The sequence below is a fragment of the Epinephelus fuscoguttatus genome, linkage group LG7, assembly GCF_011397635.1.
Source record: "Epinephelus fuscoguttatus linkage group LG7, E.fuscoguttatus.final_Chr_v1".
Taxonomy (NCBI): domain Eukaryota; kingdom Metazoa; phylum Chordata; class Actinopteri; order Perciformes; family Serranidae; genus Epinephelus; species Epinephelus fuscoguttatus.
Window position 1 is genome coordinate 35,205,141 of NC_064758.1, and position 8,304 is coordinate 35,213,444.

Sequence of the window (8,304 nt, forward strand, 5' to 3'; positions counted from 1 at the left end):
AATTCATCTTTCCCAGACAATTATGATCTGATGCAGGACGAGGGGAACAGCTATGGGACATGTTGTTCATTGATCTCTGTTGCAGTGAAAGATCTATTTCAGTTCTAATGGATCCTCAGTGCCATGCTATCTCTCCGCTGTGTCCCAGGCAGCACGGTGATGGATGGTTCTCTGCTACTGAGAAGGACTTTGTCTCCATGCCAGGTGATCAATAGATGACTCGCCACAGCGGAGACGGACTCAACTTTAAAACCCCTCAGCTGGTGGAGAAATGCCAAAAAGCTAAAGGGCAAGTTTTAATCCCTTTGCTCTCAACTCAAGGTGGGAATAATAAATCTGATAGCTTTTTATTTCCACTGACCGCTACTGCCGTATCGACCAATCCAACATTAGCTGTTTGGGGATTCCAGAAATGTTTGCAATGGAAAGGTCAATAAGAAAGTTGGTAAAGAAAGTGGATATGTTTATGATGGAAAGAATAAGTCTGTGCGTCTGTGCTTTTATGGCTGAGAGGAAGTGATGCTCATAAGAAAGCAGAGTAACGCTGCCCTCTCCTGGACACTGTGACGTAAACCAGATTGTACTAACAGGTTAAATCAAATACTACAGTCTTATAATTTGCAGTATTTTTACATTTTTAATCCATTTTGCTTCCTAAAAATGACAAAATAATCAGAAGGGATTTGATTACAATATTTTAAATTTGATACATTATTATTTAAAATAAGCTTCTGGTGCAAATATTTAGTATTTAATGTTTATTTTAGCGTGTGCCGCGCATTTGTTTGGTCTTACAGGTTGTGCTCGGATTCCATTTTTCAAAGCAACAAATGTTATGTTACTGCTGCTGGCAGATGAAGTGCAGTAATGTCACTGAACATGATTATCTAAATTATTGAACATACATTTCTGCATGACTTCATTGCGGTTTTTAGATATTTAGGTCGGGCCCATTTGAGGGGTTCTTAGAGACCAGGACACGATTGCAAGATTGAGAGTTGTCTTTAAAAAGATGCATAACGTATTTGCACTAAAAAGCCTTCAAGAGAAAATCGTAAAACATCTTCTAATGCATCAAAGCTGAGATATAAACCCTGACAGTGTGCTCATGTGTGCTGTCAGGTCTGACATCTATTTTATGTCTTCGGCTAGATACAGACCTAATGGAGGGAAGTGTGTGTGTGTTAGGGTGGAGGTGGGGCGGTCAGAGCCTCGTCATGGGAGCAGCAGGTGTCTCTGAAAATAGAGGGAAAGTTCTGCATGTGTCACCAAGAGGAATAGTACACTGTGGTGACACAGAGGGCAAGAAATGTGCTCAGTGTCCTGACCTATGAGTCAAGCTAATTCTTATCTGCAATACAGTAAAATACAAGTCACCTTGCAAGTTTGTCATCGTAGCAGTTTCACAGCCACCTTCCTGCAGAGATCTCGCTCTAACTGAGACCAGAGTGTGTGGCCCCCTCTCCTGTATCTATCCTCCATCTATCTGTCACACAGCTCAGTGGTGCAGAGCAGAAACAATATGAAATCGTTACAGAGAGGAACCACTCATAACGTTTGTAATTTATGTTGGTGCCATGTTTAATTAGGAATAACCTTTTCATTTATCTCAGGAAAGCATTTGTCCTGGATGATGATGATTATGATGATGCTGATGATGATGCTGATGATGTTCGAAGATATACAATGCAGAACTCTCTGTAAGAAAAAAAGAAGTAAAGATTCATACAGAAATAATCCCTCTCAGCTAAATCATCATTATTACCCACTAGAAATGTGTGGTGGTGTATTTTTCCACAGTGACTCTGACCTCTGCCTGTATTTTCTTATGTTCTTCCTATTTTCTGTGTTTGGGACGTTAATGAGTGTGTGCCCACATAGCACTCAGGTGAGGTCGGGGCTTTATAAAAACGTAGCGACCAGGTGTCAGACGGTAAGCAGCAGGCATCCAAGAGACACAGCAGTGGGGAAAAAAAAAAAACGCAAAGTGAGGAAAAACGCCAAACGAGAGTTAATCTGGTAGCATGTTTATAGACAGTAACCGACAATCCTACATACTGTAGTATACCTTTGAGTTGCAGTCAGTTGTAAAAATCCTTACCATAGCATGCCTTGAAGGTTCAGTGTGTAGGATTTAGGGGATTTAGTGGCATCTAGTGGTGAGGACTGCATATTGCAACCAGCTGAAACTTCTCCCGGTTAGAATCCCTTCAGTGCTCATTGTTCAGGAGGTTTTTACCAGAAGCCAAATTATCTGCAGTGGTCTTTTCCTCTCCAAAACAAATGGAACAGGTGATTAAAACCAGTAAGAACACTGAATAAAGCAGGTTCACATTACAAATCAGTATTTCTTTTATGCTGCTGGGCATATTGGAGATGAGCCAGTAGCTCAGTACCTGCTAAAGTGTGCTCACTTTTTTTTTCTGATAACGTTCAGGAGGTTTTATTGGGAGCCAAATGATGGACCTGGTGATTAAAACTACTAAAATTGCTGAAAAAAGCAGTTTCGCATTCAAATAAAATCTGTGTTTTTCCAACACTCTTGTTGCAAAAAGACCTCTAACTACGTGACCAACATGGAAATGCGAATGGCCCTATCTGGAGCCAGTGTTTAGTTTGTTCATTCTGGGCTACTGAAAAAACATGGTGGTACAACATGGCGATCTCCTTGGATGAGGACCTGCTCCCTATGTAGATATAGGGTGCTTTCAGACCTAGAGTTGTCTTGCTTTGGTCCAAATCAGGGACTAATTCTGTTACAAGTAGAGTACACTCACAAGATAAATGTGACACTTTCTAATGTCACAATGGAGGGACAACTACGTAGGTTGATTTTAGCGCTGCTCATCGTGGACTATATTGCTGTCATTGTTCATTTTAGTCAAACCATACAGTTTGAAAACGAGGCGCGGCTCCAACTAGAAAACAATGTTTTGATGCATTGGATGTGCTGAATGTGCATATTAAGGCAGTACAGGAGGAGGTGCACATTAATAATCCTCCAGGACTGTAACATGCTCATATTTAACCCAAACAATGTGTCATGTGACTGCAGTTGCTTCAGATCCAGGTCGGAACACGTTCTCACCACAGACGAACCGCACCAGAGTTCATTTGTAACCGGACCAAGACCTTCTTGAAGAGGTGGTCTCAGTGCAGTTACAAACTAACTCTGGTGCGGTCGTTTTGGTGCACATTGGAGTGTGATTGCTGTTATTGCAGCTGCTCAAATAAACCGAACTTAGGGGGCAAATGAACTTGAGTTCGATTGAACCAAAGCACTCATAAATGGCTCATTCTAAAGATACAAAAAGGTGATTATACACTGACAAAAGCTCATAATATTACATTTGATTTCTGCCAGTATATCCCCCTAAACCCTACACACTGGAGCTTTAAGTGATACATGATTATGGGAATCCACTTTGGCTTGGAACCAAATTATGTTCTATGTCAAAAACAGCATTTTGCAGTTTGGTTCCTGATGAAAGGCGAAAATCAAAAATCTTTATTCCAGAAAAATGATTTTTAAAAAAAAGAGCAAGAGTAATCCAATCTAATATTTTCTTTGAAGCCAGGAAGCACAGATAAAGACTATATGGAGCCAGCATGGAGGATAAATCAATGATTGGATATCATGTCAGCCCTGTTCATACAAACCCTGTACCGCAGCAATACTGCAGAGCTGTATGCCTACTTTTACAACACTTAGCTACATGTCCTGCATTTTAAAACTTGGCCATTATGAATGTTAATAAGGCTGACATCAAAGAGCATGGATGGGAAGTACGGCACTGAGTAAATTCAAATAAAATTCAGTATTTACGTCTGTAGACTCTGGTAGGTATTAGAACTCCTGAATGGGCACCAACACAAAGGCAACTTGTGATGAAAATCATGCATAAATATAGAAGCCTCACAGATAGAGGCAGAGAGTGGGTGACTCATTCAAAGCCCATCAAAGAGACAGTACACTTTCGCTCTAATAAGCTGTTTGCAGTGGTCGAGCTGACATCCTCCTCTGAGCAGAGAATGCACACAAATGCAGTTTGCAGATGAATAATTCAACAGGGGGGAAATGATGCATCCAATTTCTAAAAAAAGACCTTTAAGTATCAACGTGAGGCTTTAAATATTGTTTGTTTGTTTGTGCCTTGGACAGCTCTGCAATTAAAATGTCAACTCGGTAAAATACAATGCAGTGACTTTTAATATTGAAGAGAATGGGGAGATATTAATGATTAAAAACAAAGATAATGAGCAGAACTTATAGTTGCTGATAAAATGTCACCGCTGTCCAATCACATCAACCATTCTCTCTCCATGTTACAATCAATCAGGCTCCCACAGCTTCAAAATGACAGAATACGCCTTCTTTTCATACAGCGTCTCGTCCCTGGCCCACAGACTTTGTTAATTACAGCGCAGTCTTGTATTTCAGACATCCCAGACAGGGCTGTAATTTACAGAACGGTTCAATAACATATTAGATATCAAGCTATAGCATGAGAGGGCAAAAGCTCGGGAGATGCTAGACTGCACAGCAAGAGTACATCTTTAGACTTGCATGTTTGATTCGGTGCCAAAAGGGGCATCCTACATGTATGATGATGAAAGGGCGGCGGCGTGTCTCAGTGGCCTCACATAAACCAGAATATAAATAATCCATGTGAAATCTGGCAAAAGCTTGTGTGGCTGAAGCTCTGAGGCTTCCCCTGGTTTCTTTAGTATTCAGCAGAGGCTCATGAGTGGAGAAACTGCACAGCGGGCTACTGAGGTGAATAAAACACATAGATCAGCCAGATCAGCTAAAGGTCCAAATTATAGGAATAAAACAAGTGGAGGTAAGAGGAGGGGAAATAGGACTACAAAAAATATCAGACAGTTACAGACGAGACCCTGAGGACCCTTTAAAGTAAGTCAGCTTTAAGGGATAGATCAGATCTTTTGAGTGAGCTCCTTACCAATAGACAGTGTGTTACATACAGTAGATCAGTGATTCACAAATGGTGTGCTGTGATGCCAATCCAGGTGTGCCATGGGATTTTGTGATAACCATGCATTATTATTGCCAATACCAATATTATTATATTCAATATATAATATTGAAGACCAATATTCAACTAGGCCTGTACAAAAAGTTATGAATGAACTTTTAATTGTATTCTGTATCAGTACGTTGTGCGCACCCATTTCCTAATGAAGAGTCAAACTCTGCCTAAAAAATTCAATTTAATTTAACTTTAAAAACCTTCACAGGGAACCTATTTGTCGCAGTTTGCTCGAGGGAATTACAAATGTGTAACTTATTAAAAACCCTGATTGGCAGCCAGTGTGAGGGATGATGACATTTAAGGAGAAAACTGCGAGTGGGACAATGGATCGCTTATTGTACGACGAAAAGACGACAAAGACGTTGGTTGGCACACCCCCTGTTTGGAGAAGCAGGCAGGAGCACCACCAAGGAAGTTTAGCAATATACTGCTTAGTGCTCAGTGTGCACAGTATTATTTAGAATATTTTCACCGCTTATCTCACCGTCAGACAGCAATTTCTGATGTGGAAGTGAAGCCCTTATATTGCTCTCTTCAAAGCCAGCCTCTATTGAGAAAAACAGTGATTTAAGATAGTTGAACACAGGAGCTGCTGGTCTGCTGCTGCCTCAATCAGTAAGTTTGTTTGTGTTATTTTGTGACTGTGGTGTTTAAAACATTTAGTTCGGATTCACCAAAGTCACACATAACACAAAGCAATTAATTGGTGGAGGCAGAAGTAGACCAGCAGCTCCCGTGTTCAGTGAGCTAAAATTACTGTTTTTGTCAATGGAGTCTGGCAGCTGTGACGAGAGCGTAGATGGGGAACTGCTTCCACTTCAGGCAGGGCTATCTGCGGCCGGTACAGTGGTAAAAATATTACCAATATAGCACTTACACTTGAATTGTGATTGATTTTCTTTAAGTGGGACTTTTTTTAGGTAACTTACATTTTGCTGCAGACCCTGTCCACAACAGTACATTGTTTGCTTTCAGTGGCCCTCTTCCTGCCTGCTTCTCAAAATTAAGGGCGTGCCGACCGCTTTTATAAACTACCTTAATTCCTTCCTTTAACCCCCCCCCCCCCCCCTTTTTTATTTTTTTTTTTTTAAATAATAATGATAATTAATTAATGAATTTGTTTTGAATTTCTTATTTACTATTTTTTAAATTAGATTTTTATTATTCTATCTATCTACCTTTCCTTCTTTCTCTTTAACAAAGCATACTTTGGGGTTTACTTACAACTGGACTATGAACACATTTCATTGTACTGTCTTATCTGGAAAAATACTTAAAAATATTTACATAATTTATGGTCTTTTTTTATGTTTCTCTATTGTTGTTATCCATCTATCCGTAATAGAAACATAAAACAAAAATCTTTTTTTAATTAATTAAATAATCTAGGAGCGGCACGGTGGTGTGGTGGTTAGCACTCTCCCCTCACAGCAAGAGGGTTGCCAGTTCGATCCCGGGTGTGGGAGCCCTTCTGTGTGGAGTTTGCATGTTCTCCCCGTGTCAGCGTGGGTTCTCTTCGGGCACTCCGGCTTCCTCCCACAGTCCAAAGACATGCAGATTGGGGACTAGGTTAATTGGTAACTCTGAATTGTCCGTAGGTGTGAATGTGAGCGTGAATGGTTGTCTGTCTCTATGTGTCAGCACTTCAATAGTCTGGCGACCTGTCCAGGGTGTACCCTGCCTCTCGCCTGATGTCAGCTGGGATAGGCTCCAGCCCCCCCGTGACCCTCAAGAGGATGAAGCGGTTAGAAGATGAATGAATGAATGAATGAATAAATAATCTAATTAATTCTGAAAAAATAAAATAAAAAAATGAATTAAAAAATAACAGAGAGGATTTTTTCCCCGTGAAAACATTTCTCAGAATTCTGAGATAATACTCACATACTAAAAAAAAAGGGCAAATTTCTTTTTCTTAAGTGAATGCATTACACTTCTGTACTAAATTACCGTCACAGCAGCAAGAACACACTTTTGTTTTACCATTTACACCATTTTGTATGTTAAGCATGTGCTTTAGGGCCTTAAATGTTCAATAGATTTAAAGTCTGGAATATGGTGTAAATGTAAACTAAAATACAGATTAGATCTTGCAGTTTTCATTGTTGCAATGTGTTAATGTAAATGTAATGTAAAACTGAGACTGTATATCTCCTAACTGTACATCCTGTTATGAGAAAAGCACAATCCCCACCGCTCATGTCAATCACTTATCTTTATGAGTATGACGTGGTATTAATTTAACTTCACCCTGAAGACAAAATAGCTACAAAATAATTTGGGCTAATGGTGATTTAGCCTTATTCATTACAGACTAATTGCCTATCGTGTGAGATCTGATTAATGATTACACAACAGTGAATTCAAACTGCCCCTCTGCAGGACACTGGAAGGGGCCAATTAGTTTGCGCCTTCAGGCCTGTCTCTCTCTCTGCAGTTCATCCTCCCTGACTCTGCGTGTTACGCCCCAAACTAAGGTCTCCAATCCCACCAAGCTGAGCCCATCTGCTTTGCCTCTGTTGCTCGGCCAAAAGGAACAAAAACCTCATGAATTAACAAAGATGTTGTTTTAAGATGATTTTGCAGGAGCATAAAAATGATTAAACGGTAAAACAAACAGTGTAAGTCTGTGTTTTCTCTGCAGGGCTTCTATTGTTTTAGTTTCAAGGCTGATGAAAGAATCTGCGATGGGAAAATCTTGCCACACTGAGCTGAGAACGTCGCTCAGCTGTAAAAAGGAAAGGTCCCGTTACAGTAAATAATAGAAGAGGCTGCTGTGTGCAGGGACTGGCTGCCAGAGCACACAAACCTCTGAGTGCAGCGTGGCCTCCCACGGCAAGCACAGTGACAGACACGGAGGCACTCATCTGGAAGCACGAAGATATGAAGGAAGGGAGGGTCGAACATGGAGAGGAGCTGAGAGAGTTAGAGGTGAGGGAATGAAGGAGTGAGGATGGGAAAGGGAAAAGTGGGGGGGGGGGGGGGGGGTAGACAGATAACAGGGAAAGGATTAGGAAATGGGACTGTGGATGGATGGAGTGCTGTGTGGAGAAATCTGGGATGGAGGCGATGAAGGATGAAGGGTTACTAGGACAGGGTGGGTAAAGCTGACTGACAATGTGGGACTGAAAGTAAAGTAGGTGTTTGAAGTGCCTGTCCTGTGAAAGTTTCTCTATCAACTAAAGAAAGTCTGTGTACACTATATAATAGAAACTGGATTTGTTAAATGTGTTCATGCCTACTCACTTGT